Below are 20,901 nucleotides of genomic sequence, written 5' to 3'. Positions count from 1 at the left end.
ATGGGGAACTGTGGACCTATCTCACAGTTACAAATGTTTTTTTTTAAAAAAAACTTTTTAAAAATCTGCATGTGAGCTTCAGTTAATCCCAAGCATTATTTTATACAATCAGTACAGTTTCAGGAAAAGTTGCAGTACATCCACAGAGAAACTGTTGAACTTCACCATGAAACAATCTGCTCAATGTATTAGCAAAATAAGCTACAACAACAAAAGTTTGAAACTGCAAACTGTATCAAACTTGGTGGTGTATTAGTGAATAAAGATATGTCGTGGAGTTATCATGTGGGTAACGTACTGAGCTGATAGAAGAATCACAAATTTATCATAAATGTTGAATGTAATATGACTGATTTAATTGTAAAGGAAACTATTCTATGCCTGTTATGTTTCCATTGTTAGGTATAGAATAATTTTCTCAGTGTTGAGAAGGCCAATCTACTTAAAGCTTTTAGTCTGAGGGAAAAAACTGAGCTGTGATGGGAGCTAAGAAGAAACAGTGTGGACATAAGACTGATTTGAGACAAGATGGAGAGCAAGTTACATATTACCTAGACACAGACTAAAACTATATGTAGAAACACCACATTATATGAGCATGAAATTTATAAACATAATTTGGAAAGATATGTATGACTCAGAACTAGAAAATAGTGAAGGAGAACTGGAAAAATAGGTGAAGAGTAACAGGTATTGTAGTATAGAAAATTTCTTAAATGAAAGTCACATAAAATAATACCTGCCTAAAAGAATAACACCAAATGGATTATAGCAGAGATTATTTTTTAACATGGTAAGTATGCAAAATAATACCTGTCCAAAGAAGTAGCAATGGATATATTATAACCTTAGAGAGGTACACTATATTGTAGGAGATCACCCGCCTGCTTTGACCCGTGACATAGTTGCACTATGCCTTGATATGTGACATCAAGGAGCTGTGATGGATTTGTTTTGGAGTGAAAGTGAAATATTGCTGTGAGGGTATGGTATATGAAGAGGTGGCGTACTCCAGCTGCTTAATTATATGGTGGTGATGTGTTTGGGATGTATGATAATGTGTCATTTGGTGCGCTACAGCCATCATGATGTGCAGTGTCCAAAATTACATGGTGTGCAGAATCTTGTCATATAAAACAGAATATGTCATAAAATGTAAACTGTACTCTTAAGTATCCATGTAACCATTGAGTAAGTTATTCAACATTTTTAATTAAATCGTGGGAGAAAGCTGGTGAATCAGTGTTTATTAATATATTGAATGTGCAACTCTTATCAATAAACATTGATCCATAGACCTTCTCTCACGATTTAATTAAAAATATTGATTGACCTATCTCCTCCCATGGTTTCACTAACAAACACTGATTCAGCTACTTTCTCCCATTTTCCATTTTCTCATGGGTTCTGCTGACTCACCACTGTTAACTGAATTTTTACTCTAGGATTGAACTGTATAGGTAAACTGGGCATTGGGATACTGGCTTTTATGGGGGTATAGAGGGTGGTTATTAGAATCCTGTCTAGTGTTGAGCCATACAGGTGAACTGGAGATTGGGAGGGGTGGAGATGGTTATTGATATCCTGGTCTAAGGTTGAGCTATATAGGTTAACTGGAGGTTTGAGCACTATGATCCTATTGTGTGTTTTGCATGATTTTACTGAACAGTTTTTATTACTGAATTTTTAGTTTGTTCCCACCCAAAACACCATTTTTTGCTTTGGTTCTCCCACCAAGTTCATTGGTTTTAGTCAATATATTGGTTCACATGGTATTTGTATTTTTTCAGGTTACAGTCAATGTTTTGGTCATTATGTTGGATACACTTGAAATATGGCTGTTCAGCGCGGTGATGATGTCACTGGTCAAAGAAGACAGGTGGTATCCCAGTCTCTAGAAATCCCCATTAGATCCCATTTTATTAGTCTGTATCCAGTGTGAGAATTGACAAGTCATCCATCACACAATCTGATTACATGAGATATATTATGTGATGATAAACATTTGATTTCCAACAATCATAACATGAAAGATATGAAATGAAAACTAATGACAATACTTGCAATTAGAGGTCATCAATGCTACAGGAACTTTTAATCTTAGCCAGTTCTTGAGTTTGGTTTTAAATTTTGAAAATCTTTCAAGTATCTTGGTAACTCATTATATGATATTTACCCTATCATGTATGGGCTAGTTATAGTATGGGTAAAACTACTTATTTTCAACAACCATTCTTATGTCTATCTTTGTATTTCTGTACTTGACTGTTGCAGTAAGGTCTGTATCAAGTGTTCAGTTAGTATAAACTCACTAATTGTTCATATTACAACATATATAAGCTCTTGTATAGACTGTCTTGAGTGCTCAGCCCGACAGAATGTCAATCCAAAGGGCCCGGGTTCGATTCCCGGCTGGGTCGGAGGTTTTCTCCGCTCAGGGACTGGGTGTTGTGTTGTCCTAATCATCATCATTTCATCCTCATCAACACGCAAGTCGCCGAAGTGGCATCAAATCGAAAGACTTGCACTGCTGGGAGGCCCTCGTCACACAATATTATATTAGTGGAACATGGTACACATAAAACTTTTAAACGTAACAGCCCATTTAGACTCACTTAGAACATACATTCACCGGATGAATTCCGAATTACACATGCATACAAAAAATGTAACTCGTCTAGAAAAAATTATAACCGCAAAAAAAAAAAAAAAAAAAAAACACTGATTTCATTTACCTCAAAGTGTAGAAGCTCTGTAAATGAAGGGAACAATTAATATGTAAATGCATTATTGTAATTATGTATTTGAGAAATTATACTCAAATACACTCCTGGAAATTGAAATAAGAACACCGTGAATTCATTGTCCCGGGAAGGGGAAACTTTATTGACACATTCCTGGGGTCAGATACATCACATGATCACACTGACAGAACCACAGGCACATAGACACAGGCAACAGAGCATGCACAATGTCGGCACTAGTACAGTGTATATCCACCTTTCGCAGCAATGCAGGCTGCTATTCTCCCATGGAGACGATCGTAGAGATGCTGGATGTAGTCCTGTGGAACGGCTTTCCATGCCATTTCCACCTGGCGCCTCAGCTGGACGTGCAGGCCGCGTGAGACGACGCTTCATCCAGTCCCAAACATGCTCAATGGGGGACAGATCCGGAGATCTTGCTGGCCAGGGTAGTTGACTTACACCTTCTAGAGCACGTTGGGTGGCACGGGATACATGCGGACGTGCATTGTCCTGTTGGAACAGCAAGTTCCATTGCCGGTATAGGAATGGTAGAACGATGGGTTCGATGACGGTTTGGATGTACCGTGCACTATTCAGTGTCCCCTCGACGATCACCAGTGGTGTACGGCCAGTGTAGGAGATCGCTCCCCACACCATGATGCCAGGTGTTGGCCCTGTGTGCCTCGGTCGTATGCAGTCCTGATTGTGGCGCTCACCTGCACGGCGCCAAACACGCATACGACCATCATTGGCACCGAGGCAGAAGCGACTCTCATCGCTGAAGACGACACGTCTCCATTCGTCCCTCCATTCACGCCTGTCGCGACACCACTGGAGGCGGGCTGCACGATGTTGGGGCGTGAGCGGAAGACGGCCTAACGGTGTGCGGGACCGTAGCCCAGCTTCATGGAGACGGTTGCGAATGGTCCTCGCCGATACCCCAGGAGCAACAGTGTCCCTAATTTGCTGGGAAGTGGCGGTGCGGTCCCCTACGGCACTGCGTAGGATCCTACGGTCTTGGCGTGCATCCGTGCGTTGCTGCGGTCCGGTCCCAGGTCGACGGGCACGTGCACCTTCCGCCGACCACTGGCGACAACATCGATGTACTGTGGAGACCTCACGCCCCACGTGTTGAGCAATTCGGCGGTACGTCCACCCGGCCTCCCGCATGCCCACTATACGCCCTCGCTCAAAGTCCGTCAACTGCACATACGGTTCACGTCCACGCTGTCGCGGCATGCTACCAGTGTTAAAGACTGCGATGGAGCTCCGTATGCCACGGCAAACTGGCTGACACTGACGGCGGCGGTGCACAAATGCTGCGCAGCTAGCGCCATTCGACGGCCAACACCGCGGTTCCTGGTGTGTCCGCTGTGCCGTGCGTGTGATCATTGCTTGTACAGCCCTCTCGCAGTGTCCGGAGCAAGTATGGTGGGTCTGACACACCGGTGTCAATGTGTTCTTATTTCCATTTCCAGGAGTGTAGTATCACAAATACGACCGAACACAGAATTGTACTTGCTGTTCTGGAGTAAACATACGTTTATATGTATTTTCAGTTTTTATATGTTAATTTTAATTGTTAGTAAATCAAACAATGTTTCTAAACATTGCTGAGGATTGTTTGGAATATATTACAAATTTTACAAATTTCTGCCAGTTAACTTACAGCAAACACACACGTTCACAAGGGAGGACTTGCAAACCTTTGCAACATTCTACTTTCAAGGCAACAATTTCTACCCGTAATGAAAAGACAAACTTTTGCATGGCAAGAAAACACACTAATAACCAACTACCTGTATAAAACACATAAGCACATTGAGTAAAAGAATTAAAAGGTATTGAATTGGAAAAACACACAACAGTTTTTGCTGACTAGAAACAGTATTTAAAAAAATCCACTACGGTGTACATTAACAACCTTGCTTATATACATAAACACAAATTTACGTAAGTTACAGCTTCCAGATGAGCAGGAATTCGTTACGCAATCGACTAGTTCTTACCACAAGGCAGAAGGAATTTCTCTTCTTTCTTAGAGTACCTTTTACACGTGAGTCTAGTAATACTAGTTATAGCAGGCGAGAGAATGGATCAGGTCTTAGTGCCTTACATTTTAAACAGTACAGTCATTGGTGCCTTAGACTTTCACAGAGATGGCAGAGGCCAACAGTCGAATAAACCCGTAGGTAAGCTGGGAGGGGAATCCGAACCACAGATTTACTCTGACTCCCTCCCCCCCCCCTCCCTGTCGTCCTCAAAACGGGACAAACGGACTACCCTTTCTAATATTACCACCTTCCTGTGGGTGGGCAGATGAGAATGACTGGCATGAAACACCCAAAATATACGGCCGGTATAATTAACAAGACTAAGAAAACTGAATTCAATTAAACATAAAATCTGTTAACAAGCAATACTTAACTTCTGGTGCGTTAAGACTCCCAGGACTGAACCAACGCAGCACCTCCAAATGCTCTGCCAAACCTCCCGCTGGCAGCCGTTTCAACGGACGCAGGAAGGCGCACCGATTTTCAGAACATCCTCGCCGGTCGACAGCATACGAACTGCAGATTAGGCCCCTCGCAGACCCACGCTCAGGAAGATTCCTTTCGCGATGAGCAGTTAATGCCCCAACCACGGAGCCACTGCTCGCGTCGCTTACGCTGACGCCGCGGTCTGCGTGCTGTCCCTCCAGCACCAGCAGAGACGTCGCTTCTTGATGGCCCGACTGCCAACTCTCCACGAGAGCCCATACAGTCACTTCTTAAACCCACGCGAACAGCCCACTTTTCCCCTTTCCCGCTAGAGGGAGACACCGAAGCCTTCAATTGCGACAACGGCGCCACCGCCAGAAAACGGAGGGCGACTGCTTTCCGCTATGCGCTGCGGCGCACATTTCAAAGGTTTTAACTTCACTACGGCTCAGTGCTGACCACACGCCCATCCTATCGGCATCCTCATCTGAGGATCACCCGTTGGTCGGATGGTCCCGGTGGGCCACTTGTGGCCTGATGAAGGAGTGCTTTATCTAAAAAGACCACCTTCGTGACTACTGGGTGTACTGACATCGTCGGTTGCACCACTGCAAGTGTGCCTCTCCCTACTTCTGCGCCACAGGAAGCTGCAGCAATGACCACCATGCTGTCAGTCTGTGTTGCTGCAGACACCACCGCAGCGTCCATGGGGATACTCGTCTTGCTGGAGACATTTCCTTACTCACGTCACACTGTTGTACGCTGCTGCACAGTCAAGTGAACGATACAACTGACCTCTCGAGCGCTACTCGCGTGTGGCTGTGGGGACTTTGAGGTCCTGTACAGCACTGGCTGCATCCTTCCTGCAGCCGTCGATTCCATATTCACATGACAGTCCCTAGATCTCGGCCAACGTTAACGGCAATATCGCAGAAAGATAAAATGTAGTCTGGACAGAACACGATTCTGCTGCTGTCGATTTCTGACACATGCTGGAAGACGTTTCTACTGCTAGCACAAACATTACCACAAGCTCTTCACAATGAGGCTGATATTGTCCTACTCAAGTCTGGATTTATCTTTAAGTAGGAATGGGAGTGAGAGGGCTAGGCCAAGTTCTGGGGGATCGAGCAGTACGGGATCCGACAGAGGTAGCGAGTGGCGCTCCTCAGAATAGGCAACTCTCTCAACCCAAATAGGAGCCCGAGGTACAGGATACAAGATCATGTTTGGGTGCGGAACATCGGAAACCAATGTCGGCCCTGCAATGATCATAAATACCGACTTTTCTTGTCGTCCCAAACCTTAAGTCGGAAGATTGTATATAAAAGGATATACCAAAATTATGGTCACTACGCAACCGGGACACACACACAGATTATATATATATATATATATATATATATATATATATATATATATATATATATATAGTACATGTATACATAAAACTAGAAAAATGTAATAAACCAAGCAACAAGCCCAGAACAGGTAAATCTGCTGCGGGAAAGACTATTAAATGCGCAGCATTATTTTTCCTTTTAAATATTAAGACATAGATAAAGGACTACAACAAGACTATCGTTGGAGCAAAAAGTAGCAGTTGTTACTAACAACAGTAATACTTAGCCGCCAGACCTGCTGCGACCCAGCATATACATACATTAAAAATAAGGGATTTTAAACAGCAATATATACGAGGTGCGGCTAGAAAAAAAACCGGACTGATGCTGGAAAAAACATTTATTTACAATTATTTACAATTTCATGTTATCTCCTTCAATGTACTCTCCTCCTCGGTCTCTACACCGCTCCATACGAATTTTCCACTGTTCATAGCAATGCTGCAGATCATTTTCGGTAAGTCCATACATTACTTCCGTCGCTTTTTCTTTTATGCTTCAACAGTCTCAAATCTAGTTCCTTTCAAAGCTGACTTGACTTTAGGGAAAAGAAAAAAGTCACAGGGGGCCAAATCAGGTGAGTAGGGTGGATGATCTAAGATGGGAATGTTGTGTTTTGCCAAAAACGTCTTCACTGACAACGCACTGTGAGCTGGGGCATTGTCTTGGTGAAGGATCCATGACTTTTTTCTCCACAAATCGTTCCGTTTTCTCCGTACTCGCTCACGTAGGGTAGCCAGGACCCTAATGTAGTAATGCTGATTCACTGTTTGTCCCTCTGGTACCCAATCAATGTGCACAATCCCTTTGATGTCAAAAAAAAAAAAAAAACAATCATCATTGCCTTGAATTTCGATTTTGACATTCGTGCTTTTTTTTGTCGTGGAGAACCAGGAGTTTTCCAATGCATCGATTGGCGTTTAGTTTCGGGATCGTAAGTAAAAAACCACGATTCATCGCAAGTAATAACATTTTGTAAGAAGGTGGGATCACTTTCAATGTTTTCCAGGATGTCAGAACAAATCATTCTTCGGCGTTCCTTCTGTTCAATTGTGAGACACTTTGGAACCATTTTTGAACACACTTTGTTCATGTTGAAACTTTCATGAAGAATCTGGCTAACACTTTCCTTGTCAACTCCTGTTAACTCAGACACTGCTCTGATTGTTAAACGGCGATCTTGTCGAACAAGTTTACCGATTTTTTCAATGTTTGCATCAGTTTTTGCTGACAATGGTCTGCCAGTGCGAGTGTCATCACTGGTGTCTTCGCGGCCATCTTTAAATCGTTTAAACCACTCAAACACTTGTGTTCGCGATAAACAATCATCGCCGTACACTTGTTGTAACATTACAAACGTTTCACTTGCAGATTTTCCTAGTTTGAAACAAAATTTGATGTTAACACGCTGTTCTTTCTGTACACTCGACATTTTCCGACGCACAGACAAAACGTCAACTACTTAAAACAGACGCCACGGGCAGACTGAGTGCAGGAGGCAGATGAAACTCGAGCAGTAGGCGGAGCGAGAGTCACGTGACAGGCCACGCGACTTTCAGCCTTATTGCATTCGTTTTATTGTTTCAGCAGTACTAGTCCGGTTTTTTTCTAGCCACACCTCGTATACAGGGTGGTCGGAAATCACCGTTACAAACTTCTAGGACATGTAGAGGGTAGTGAGTAAAGAACAGTTTGAATAGGAACCCATGTCCGGAATCGTACCGTTTCCGTTCTACGACAGTTTCAATTCAGATGTGTACCTCGTCAACGTCTGCTTAGGGCAAGAGAAAAGTCTCAGAGTTCCCTGCCCTGGTATGCAACAGGGTAGACACGATGACGTGTACTACGTCAAAGTATCCCCAGATGTCACTTATTGTCCGCCCTGCTGTGAGACCGAGTCAATACCTGTGTACCAGCGACAGAGGAAACGTTTGCGGAATGCCCAGACATCCTCCTTGTGTATGGCGAAGCTGGAGGTAACGGGAGAGCTGCTAGTCGGCTGTATCACGAACGTTTACCACACCGTCACACTCCCTCGCACAAACTGTTTGCCCAAGTTACACAACGGCTACGAGAAACGGGTAACTTCACCGTGAGGAGGCAGGACTGTGGTGCTCCCCAGCGACGCCGCACACCCGAATTTGTAGAAGGTCCACTGCGTCGCATTGAAGATAGCCCGGCAACGAGTTCGTGAACAATTGCTCGTGTAGTGGCTGTTAGACACAGTACCGTCTTGGACGCCCTGCATGAGCAAAAATTACATCCATACCACTTACAAAGGCTACACACTATGGGTCCAGTAGACTTTCCACAATGCGTTGCCTTCTGCACACGGTTCTAGGACCGTTGCATCGATGCGCCACTGTTTCCACGTCGAGTTCTCTTCACAGATGAATGTAGGTTGACAAGGGATTGTGCTCTGAATGCTCGAATAACCGTGTCTGGGTGAACGAAAACAATCAACCCACGCATGTTCAGGGATTTCAAGACAGGTTTGTAATTAACGTGTGGGCAGGCATTCTGGATGGTCACGTGATTGGACCATAGAACTTTCCATCAAAGCTCACAGGTCCCGCAAACTTAGTCTTCCTATGACACGTACTGGAGCTGTTCTTGGAAACTGTGCAATTGAACGTCTGTCAGGAAATGTAGTTTTAGCCCGATGGAGCACCACCTCACTTTTCACTGGCTGTCTGGAGACATTTTTCCAACCCATGCATTTTCAGGGATTTCAAGACAGGTTTGGAAATAATGTCTGGGCAGGTATTCTGGACGGTCACGTAAATGGACCATACCCTCTTCCATCAAAGTTCACAGGTCTTGCAAACTTAGTATCCTACGACACGTACTGGAACTGTTCTGGAAACCGTGCCATTGAACGTCTTTCAGGAAATGTGGTTTTAGCACGATGGAGCACCACCTCACTTTTCACTGGCTACCTGGAGACATCTTCCCAACCCACGCATGTTCAGGAATTTCAAGACAGGTTTGGAATTAACGTGTGGGCGGGTATTGTGGACGGTCACGTGATTTGACCAATACCCCCTTCCATCAAAGCTCACAAGTCCCGCAAACTTAGTCTTCCTACGACACGTACTGGAGCTGTTCTTGGAAACTGTGCCATTGAACATCTGTCAGGAAATGTAGTTTTAGCCCGATGGAGCACCACCTCACTTTTCACTGGCTGTCTGGAGACATTTTTCCAACCCATGCATTTTCAGGGATTTCAAGACAGGTTTGGAAATAATGTCTGGGCAGGTATTCTGGACGGTCATGTAAATGGACCATACCCTCTTCCATCAAAGTTCACAGGTCTTGCAAACTTAGTCTTCCTACGACACGTACTGGAACTGTTCTGGAAACCGTGCCATTGAACGTCTTTCAGGAAATGTGATTTTAGCACGATGGAGCACCACCTCACTTTTCACTGGCTGCCTGGAGACATCTTCCCAACCCACGCATGTTCAGGGATTTCAAGACAGGTTTGGAATTAACGTGTGGGCAGGTATTCTGGACGGTCACGTGATTTGACCAATACCCCCTTCCATCAAAGCTCACAGGTCCCGCAAACTTAGTCTTCCTACGACACGTACTGGAGCTGTTCTTGGAAACTGTGCAATTGAACGTCTGTCAGGAAATGTAGTTTTAGCCCGATGGAGCACCACCTCACTTTTCACTGGCTGTCTGGAGACATTTTTCCAACCCATGCATTTTCAGGGATTTCAAGACAGGTTTGGAAATAATGTCTGGGCAGGTATTCTGGACGGTCACGTAAATGGACCATACCCTCTTCCATCAAAGTTCACAGGTCTTGCAAACTTAGTATCCTACGACACGTACTGGAACTGTTCTGGAAACCGTGCCATTGAACGTCTTTCAGGAAATGTGGTTTTAGCACGATGGAGCACCACCTCACTTTTCACTGGCTACCTGGAGACATCTTCCCAACCCACGCATGTTCAGGAATTTCAAGACAGGTTTGGAATTAACGTGTGGGCAGGTATTGTGGACGGTCACGTGATTTGACCAATACCCCCTTCCATCAAAGCTCACAAGTCCCGCAAACTTAGTCTTCCTACGACACGTACTGGAGCTGTTCTTGGAAACTGTGCCATTGAACATCTGTCAGGAAATGTAGTTTTAGCCCGATGGAGCACCACCTCACTTTTCACTGGCTGTCTGGAGACATTTTTCCAACCCATTCATTTTCAGGGATTTCAAGACAGGTTTGGAAATAATGTCTGGGCAGGTATTCTGGACGGTCATGTAAATGGACCATACCCTCTTCCATCAAAGTTCACAGGTCTTGCAAACTTAGTCTTCCTACGACACGTACTGGAACTGTTCTGGAAACCGTGCCATTGAACGTCTTTCAGGAAATGTGATTTTAGCACGATGGAGCACCACCTCACTTTTCACTGGCTGCCTGGAGACATCTTCCCAACCCACGCATGTTCAGGGATTTCAAGACAGGTTTGGAATTAACGTGTGGGCAGGTATTCTGGACGGTCACGTGATTTGACCAATACCCCCTTCCATCAAAGCTCACAGGTCCCGCAAACTTAGTCTTCCTACGACACGTACTGGAGCTGTTCTTGGAAACTGTGCCATTGAACGTCTGTCAGGAAATGTAGTTTTAGCCCGATGGAGCACCACCTCACTTTTCACTGGCTGTCTGGAGACATTTTTCCAACCCATGCATTTTCAGGGATTTCAAGACAGGTTTGGAAATAATGTCTGGGCAGGTATTCTGGACGGTCACGTAAATGGACCATACCCTCTTCCATCAAAGTTCACAGGTCTTACAAACTTAGTCTTCCTACGACACGTACTGGAACTGTTCTGGAAACCGTGCCATTGAACGTCTTTCAGGAAATGTGATTTTAGCACGATGGAGCACCACCTCACTTTTCACTGGCTGCCTGGAGACATCTTCCCAACCCACGCATGTTCAGGGATTTTAAGACAGGTTTGGAATTAACGTGTGGGCAGGTATTCTGGACGGTCACGTGATTTGACCAATACCCCCTTCCATCAAAGCTCACAGGTCCCGCAAACTTAGTCTTCCTACGACACGTACTGGAGCTGTTCTTGGAAACTGTGCCATTGAACGTCTGTCAGGAAATGTAGTTTTAGCCCGATGGAGCACCCCCTCACTTTTCACTGGCTGTCTGGAGACATTTTTCCAACCCATGCATTTTCAGGGATTTCAAGACAGGTTTGGAAATAATGTCTGTGCAGTTATTCTGGACGGTCACGTAAATGGACCATACCCCCTTCCATCAAAGTTCACAGGTCTTGCAAACTTAGTCTTCCTACGACACGTACTGGAACTGTTCTGGAAACCGTGCCATTGAACGTCTTTCAGGAAATGTGGTTTTAGCACGATGGACTACCACTTCAATTTTCACTGGCCATCCGGTGACATCTTCCCAACCCACGCATTTTCAGGGATTCGAAGACAGGTTTGGAATTAACGTGTGGGCAGGTATTCTGGATGGTCACGTGATTGGACCATAGCCCCTTCCATCAAAGCTCACAGGTCCCGCAAACTTGGTCTTCCTATGACACGTACTGGAGCTGTTCTTGGAAACTGTGCAATTGAACGTCTGTCAGGAAATGTGGTTTTAGCACGATGGACTACCACTTCACTTTTCACTGGCCATCCGGAGACATCTTCCCAACCCACGCATTTTCAGGGATTCGAAGACAGGTTTGGAATTGTAACAACTAAAACGGCTTCTGATACCAAATGTAACAGTTGTGTTACTAAATGTGACACTTCTGTCACTAAATGTAACTGGGTTTTCTCTTTTGATGCAATTCAATTGTCAGGATGAGCATTCTAAAGCATTCTGTCAGGGTGAAAATATTAAATAAATTAACTTTTCTCTCTTAACAACATGTGGGCAGGGTGGGTTCTTCCTTGGCTCGGGTATGAGGTCGAATGAAACATCATTTTTACAGAAGATAACTTTAATTGAAGATTTGTACAACTGTATCTTACGGGATGTTCTGGTTCGGAGAGCGGCAGCTGTGTCGTTTGTGAAGTCTTCTGCTGCGGCAGCGGCGGCGGCGGCGGCGGCGGCGGCGGCGTCTGATTACGCGTAGCGGTGTGTATCTCTTGTCGCCGTCTCGCCCAGCTGACTGGAGACGCGCAGCGCGAGGTGGCCCGTTTAATTATTGCGAGCGAAATCGTGCATCGGATGATATCTTGGGTGTCGCGTCCCAGTGTTTCTCTTCTCTAAGCGGCCGCGTGTGTTCTGCGTCGGCCAGCGGAGCGGCGCGGCGGGGGAAGGCAAGTGTGGCGGACTCGAACCACGGACTCCCGCTTGCCAGTCTTCGGCTGTCAGGTCTTCATCCCAGCTCACAGGTGACTACTGATGTGAGGCCGTCTCCTTCCCGTCCTCACGAGTCACCCGGGTATGTAAAAACCAGACTTCAAATACCTTTTAACTTCTGTCTTCTGGAGCCGCGGCTGCTGCTTGCTATTCCATTACAGCGGCGGACTTGGTGCGTCTGTGCATGATGCAGTCTCTTCTTGCATGACGGTCTTCAGCACCGAAACTGACTGAAAACTTCTTCGTCTTCTTCGTCTCTTCTCTCCGTCTCCGTCTTCGTCTCCGTCTCCGTCTTCGTCTTCATCTGACTTCATCTCTCTGGCCCACTGCGTCTCGCGTATTTATTCACTTCAGTTTACTGGAGGTGAACGACTTCACGGTCATTGCCTCGTCTGTCACGTTGAAAAGCTTCTCGAAGAATCTTCTTAACGTCGGTCGTTGGCTCTTGGAATGTAGGTGAGGGCTTTTGATCCCATGTGACGACTGAGAAACACGTGAGCCGGTCATTGCCTCTTCTGTCACGTTGAATAGCTTCTCGAAGAATCTTCTTTACGTCGGTCATTGGCTCTTGGGATGTAGGCGAGGGCCTTTGCTCACATACGACAACTGAGAAACACGTGAGCCGGTCGGGCGATGCCCTGACGGTTGAATCGACAGCGCCCGCTTATGTGGAAGTTGCTGACTTCACGGTCATTATCTCTTCTGTTCTGCTGTTCGGCCCGCTGCTTGCGAGTATGTAACTCTCTAAACTAAACCAAGTTTTTCATTTATATCCTAATTTCTAGTTCACTTTGATTTCACTAATTTATTTACTTAAGTACCACTCAACAGAATTAACGTGTGGGCAGGTATTCTGGATGGTCACGTGATTGGACCATAGCCCCTTCCATCAAAGCTCACAGGTCCCGCAAACTTGGTCTTCCTATGACACGTACTGGAGCTGTTCTTGGAAACTGTGCAATTGAACGTCTGTCAGGAAATGTGGTTTTAGCCCGATGGACTACCACTTCACTTTTCTCTGGCCATCCGGAGACATCTTCCCAACCCACGCATTTTCACGGATTTCAAGACAGGTTTGGAATTAACGTGTGGGCAGGTATTCTGGATGGTCAAGTGATTGGACCATAGCCCCTTCCATCAAAGCTCACAGGTCCCGCAAACTTGGTCTTCCTATGACACGTACTGGAGCTGTTCTTGGAAACTGTGCAATTGAACGTCTGTCAGGAAATGTGGTTTTAGCACGATGGACTACCACTTCACTTTTCACTGGCCGTCCGGAGACATCTTCCCAACCCACGCATTTTCAGGGATTTCAAGACAGGTTTGGAATTAACGTGTGGGCAGGTATTCTGGATGGTCACGTGATTGGACCATAGCCCCTTCCATCAAAGCTCACAGGTCCCGCAAACTTGGTCTTCCTATGACATGTACTGGAGCTGTTCTTGGAAACTGTGCAATTGAACGTCTGTCAGGAAATGTGGTTTTAGCCCGATGGACTACCACTTCACTTTTCTCTGGCCATCCGGAGACATCTTCCCAACCCACGCATTTTCACGGATTTCAAGACAGGTTTGGAATTAACGTGTGGGCAGGTATTCTGGATGGTCAAGTGATTGGACCATAGCCCCTTCCATCAAAGCTCACAGGTCCCGCAAACTTGGTCCTCCTATGACACGTACTGGAGCTGTTCTTGGAAACTGTGCAATTGAACGTCTGTCAGGAAATGTGGTTTTAGCACGATGGACTACCACTTCACTTTTCTCTGGCCATCCGGAGACATCTTCCCAACCCACGCATTTTCACGGATTTCAAGACAGGTTTGGAATTAACGTGTGGGCAGGTATTCTGGATGGTCACGTGATTGGACCATAGCCCCTTCCATCAAAGCTCACAGGTCCCGCAAACTTGGTCTTCCTATGACACGTACTGGAGCTGTTCTTGGAAACTGTGCAATTGAACGTCTGTCAGGAAATGTGGTTTTAGCACGATGGACTACCACTTCACTTTTCACTGGCCATCCGGAGACATCTTCCCAACCCACGCATTTTCAGGGATTCGAAGACAGGTTTGGAATTAACGTGTGGGCAGGTATTCTGGATGGTCACGTGATTGGACCATAGCCCCTTCCATCAAAGCTCACAGGTCCCGCAAACTTGGTCTTCCTATGACATGTACTGGAGCTGTTCTTGGAAACTGTGCAATTGAACGTCTGTCAGGAAATGTGGTTTTAGCCCGATGGACTACCACTTCACTTTTCTCTGGCCATCCGGAGACATCTTCCCAACCCACGCATTTTCACGGATTTCAAGACAGGTTTGGAATTAACGTGTGGGCAGGTATTCTGGATGGTCACGTGATTGGACCATAGCCCCTTCCATCAAAGCTCACAGGTCCCGCAAACTTGGTCTTCCTATGACACGTACTGGAGCTGTTCTTGGAAACTGTGCAATTGAACGTCTGTCAGGAAATGTGGTTTTAGCACGATGGACTACCACTTCACTTTTCACTGGCCGTCCGGAGACATCTTCCCAACCCACGCATTTTCAGGGATTTCAAGACAGGTTTGGAATTAACGTGTGGGCAGGTATTCTGGATGGTCACGTGATTGGACCATAGCCCCTTCCATCAAAGCTCACAGGTCCCGCAAACTTGGTCTTCCTATGACATGTACTGGAGCTGTTCTTGGAAACTGTGCAATTGAACGTCTGTCAGGAAATGTGGTTTTAGCACGATGGACTACCACTTCACTTTTCACTGGCCATCCGGAGACATCTTCCCAACCCACGCATTTTCAGAGATTCGAAGACAGGTTTGGAATTGTAACAACTAAAACGGCTTCTGATACCAAATGTAACAGTTGTGTTACTAAATGTGACACTTCTGTCACTAAATGTAACTGGGTTTTCTCTTTTGATGCAATTCAATTGTCAGGATGAGCATTCTAAAGCATTCTGTCAGGGTGAAAATATTAAATAAATTAACTTTTCTCTCTTAACAACATGTGGGCAGGGTGGGTTCTTCCTTGGCTCGGGTATGAGGTCGAATGAAACATCATTTTTACATAAGATAACTTTTATTGAAGATTTGTACAACTGTATCTTACGGGATGTTCTGGTTCGGAGAGCGGCAGCTGTGTCGTTTGTGAAGTCTTCTGCTGCGGCAGCGGCGGCGGCGGCGGCGGCGGCGTCTGATTACGCGTAGCGGTGTGTATCTCTTGTCGCCGTCTCGCCCAGCTGACTGGAGACGCGCAGCGCGAGGTGGCCCCTTTAATTATTGCGTGCGAAATCGTGCATCGGATGATATCTTGGGTGTCGCGGCCCAGTGTTTCTCTTCTCTAAGCGGCCGCGTGTGTTCTGCGTCAGCCAGCGGAGCGGCGCGGCGGGGGAAGGCCAGTGTGGCGGACTCGAACCACGGACTCCCGCTTGCCAGTCTTCGGCTGTCAGGTCTTCATCCCAGCTCACAGGTGACTACTGATGTGAGGCCGTCTCCTTCCCGTCCTCACGAGTCACCCGGGTATGTAAAAACCAGACTTCAAATACCTTTTAACTTCTGTCTTCTGGCGCCGCGGCTGCTGCTTGCTATTCCATTACAGCGGCGGACTTGGTGCGTCTGTGCATGATGCAGTCTCTTCTTGCATGACGGTCTTCAGCACCGAAACTGACTGAAAACTTATCCGTCTTCTTCGTCTCTTCTCTCCATCTCCATCTTCATCTCCGTCTCCGTCTTCGTCTTCATCTGACTTCATCTCTCTGGCCCACTGCGTCTCGCGTATTTATTCACTTCAGTTTACTGGAGGTGAACGACTTCACGGTCATTGCCTCGTCTGTCGCGTTGAAAAGCTTCTCGAAGAATCTTCTTAACGTCGGTCGTTGGCTCTTGGAATGTAGGTGAGGGCTTTTGATCCCATGTGACGACTGAGAAACACGTGAGCCGGTCATTGCCTCTTCTGTCACGTTGAATAGCTTCTCGAAGAATCTTCTTTACGTCGGTCATTGGCTCTTGGGATGTAGGCGAGGGCCTTTGCTCACATACGACAACTGAGAAACACGTGAGCCGGTCGGGCGATGCCCTGACGGTTGAATCGACAGCGCCCGCTTATGTGGAAGTTGCTGACTTCACGGTCATTGTCTCTTCTGTTCTGCTGTTCGGCCCGCTGCTTGCGAGTATGTAACTCTCAAAACTAAACCAAGTTTTTCATTTATATCCTAATTTCTAGTTCACTTTGATTTCACTAATTTATTTACTTAAGTACCACTCAACAGAATTAACGTGTGGGCAGGTATTCTGGATGGTCACGTGATTGGACCATAGCCCCTTCCATCAAAGCTCACAGGTCCCGCAAACTTGGTCTTCCTATGACACGTACTGGAGCTGTTCTTGGAAACTGTGCAATTGAACGTCTGTCAGGAAATGTGGTTTTAGCACGATGGACTACCACTTCACTTTTCACTGGCCATCCGGAGACATCTTCCCAACCCACGCATTTTCAGGGATTTCAAGACAGGTTTGGAATTAACGTGTGGGCAGGTATTCTGGATGGTCACGTGATTGGACCATAGCCCCTTCCATCAAAGCTCACAGGTCCCGCAAACTTGGTCTTCCTATGACATGTACTGGAGCTGTTCTTGGAAACTGTGCAATTGAACGTCTGTCAGGAAATGTGGTTTTAGCACGATGGACTACCACTTCACTTTTCACTGGCCATCCGGAGACATCTTCCCAACCCACGCATTTTCACGGATTTCAAGACAGGTTTGGAATTAACGTGTGGGCAGGTATTCTGGATGGTCACGTGATTGGACCATAGCCCCTTCCATCAAAGCTCACAGGTCCCGCAAACTTGGTCTTCCTATGACACGTACTGGAGCTGTTCTTGGAAACTGTGCAATTGAACGTCTGTCAGGAAATGTGGTTTTAGCACGATGGACTACCACTTCACTTTTCACTGGCCATCCGGAGACATCTTCCCAACCCACGCATTTTCACGGATTTCAAGACAGGTTTGGAAATAATGTCTGGGCAGGTATTCTGGACGGTCACGTAAATGGACCATACCCTCTTCCATCAAAGTTCACAGGTCTTGCAAACTTAGTCTTCCTACGACACGTACTGGAACTGTTCTGGAAACCGTGCCATTGAATGTCTTTCAGGAAATGTGGTTTTAGCACGATGGAGCACCACCTCACTTTTCACTGGCTGCCTGGAGACATCTTCCCAACCCACGCATGTTCAGGGATTTCAAGACAGGTTTGGAATTAACGTGTGGGCAGGTATTCTGGACGGTCACGTGATTTGACCAATACCCCCTTCCATCAAAGCTCACAGGTCCCGCAAACTTAGTCTTCCTACGACACGTACTGGAGCTGTTCTTGGAAACTGTGCCATTGAACGTCTGTCAGGAAATGTAGTTTTAGCCCGATGGAGCACCACCTCACTTTTCACTGGCCATCCGGAGACATCTTCCCAACCCACGCATTTTCAGGGATTTCAAGACAGGTTTGGAAATAATGTCTGGGCAGGTATTCTGGACGGTCACGTAAATGGACCATACCCTCTTCCATCAAAGTTCACAGGTCCTGCAAACTTAGTCTTCCTACGACATGTACTGGAACTGTTCTTGGAAACCGTGCCATTGAACGGCTTTCAGGAAATGTGGTTTTAGCACGATGGACTACCACTTCACTTTTCACTGGCCATCCGGAGACATCTTCCCAACCCACGCATTTTCACGGATTTCAAGACAGGTTTGGGATTAACGTGTGGGCAGGTTTTCTGGATGGTCACGTGATTGGACCATAGCCCCCTCCATCAAAGCTCACAGGTCCCGCAAACTTGGTCTTCCTATGACACGTACTGGAGCTGTTCTTGGAAACTGTGCAATTGAACGTCTGTCAGGAAATGTGGTTTTAGCACGATGGACTACCACTTCACTTTTCACTGGCCATCCGGAGACATCTTCCCAACCCACGCATTTTCAGGGATTCGAAGACAGGTTTGGAATTGTAACAACTAAAACGGCTTCTGATACCAAATGTAACAGTTGTGTTACTAAATGTGACACTTCTGTCACTAAATGTAACTGGGTTTTCTCTTTTGATGCAATTCAATTGTCAGGATGAGCATTCTAAAGCATTCTGTCAGGGTGAAAATATTAAATAAATTAACTTTTCTCTCTTAACAACATGTGGGCAGGGTGGGTTCTTCCTTGGCTCGGGTATGAGGTCGAATGAAACATCATTTCCACATAAGATAACTTTTATTGAAGATTTGTACAACTGTATCTTACGGGATGTTCTGGTTCGGAGAGCGGCAGCTGTGTCGTTTGTGAAGTCTTCTGCTGCGGCAGCGGCGGCGGCGGCGGCGGCGGCATCTGATTACGCGTAGCGGTGTGTATCTCTTGTCGCCGACTCGCCCAGCTGACTGGAGACGCGCAGCGCGAGGTGGCCCGTTTAATTATTGCGAGCGAAAACGTGCATCGGATGATATCTTGGGTGTCGCGTCCCAGTGTTTCTCTTCTCTAAGCAGCCGCGTGTGTTCTGCGTCGGCCAGTGGAGCGGCGCGGCGGGGGAAGGCCAGTGTGGCGGACTCGAACCACGGACTCCCGCTTGCCAGTCTTCGGCTGTCAGGTCTTCATCCCAGCTCACAGGTGACTACTGATGTGAGGCCGTCTCCTTCCCGTCCTCACGAGTCACCCGGGTATGTAAAAACCAGACTTCAAATACCTTTTAACTTCTGTCTTCTGGCGCCGCGGCTGCTGCTTGCTATTCCATTACAGCGGCGGACTTGGTGCGTCTGTGCATGATGCAGTCTCTTCTTGCATGACGGTCTTCAGCACCGAAACTGACTGAAAACTTCTTCGTCTTCTTCGTCTCTTCTCTCCATCTCCGTCTTCATCTCCGTCTCCGTCTTCGTCTTCATCTGACTTCATCTCTCTGGCCCACTGCGTCTCGCGTATTTATTCACTTCAGTTTACTGGAGGTGAACGACTTCACGGTCATTGCCTCGTCTGTCGCGTTGAAAAGCTTCTCGAAGAATCTTCTTAACGTCGGTCGTTGGCTCTTGGAATGTAGGTGAGGGCTTTTGATCCCATGTGACGACTGAGAAACACGTGAGCCGGTCATTGCCTCTTCTGTCACGTTGAATAGCTTCTCGAAGAATCTTCTTTACGTCGGTCATTGGCTCTTGGGATGTAGGCGAGGGCCTTTGCTCACATACGACAACTGAGAAACACGTGAGCCGGTCGGGCGATGCCCTGACGGTTGAATCGACAGCGCCCGCTTATGTGGAAGTTGCTGACTTCACGATCATTGTCTCTTCTGTTCTGCTGTTCGGCCCGCTGCTTGCGAGTATGTAACTCTCTAAACTAAACCAAGTTTTTCATTTATATCCTAATTTCTAGTTCACTTTGATTTCACTAATTTATTTACTTAAGTACCACTCAACAGAATTAACGTGTGGGCAGGTATTCTGGATGGTCACGTGATTGGACCATAGCCCCTTCCATCAAAGCTCACAGGTCCCGCAAACTTGGTCTTCCTATGACACGTACTGGAGCTGTTCTTGGAAACTGTGCAATTGAACGTCTGTCAGGAAATGTGGTTTTAGCACGATGGACTACCACTTCACTTTTCACTGGCCATCCGGAGACATCTTCCCAACCCACGCATTTTCAGGGATTTCAAGACAGGTTTGGAATTAACGTGTGGGCAGGTATTCTGGATGGTCACGTGATTGGACCATAGCCCCTTCCATCAAAGCTCACAGGTCCCGCAAACTTGGTCTTCCTATGACATGTACTGGAGCTGTTCTTGGAAACTGTGCAATTGAACGTCTGTCAGGAAATGTGGTTTTAGCACGATGGACTACCACTTCACTTTTCACTGGCCATCCGGAGACATCTTCCCAACCCACGCATTTTCACGGATTTCAA

The sequence above is a fragment of the Schistocerca nitens genome, chromosome 11 (genome assembly GCF_023898315.1).
Source record: "Schistocerca nitens isolate TAMUIC-IGC-003100 chromosome 11, iqSchNite1.1, whole genome shotgun sequence".
NCBI classification, from domain to species: Eukaryota; Metazoa; Arthropoda; class Insecta; order Orthoptera; family Acrididae; genus Schistocerca; species Schistocerca nitens.
Note: the sequence above shows the minus strand (reverse complement) of the source record.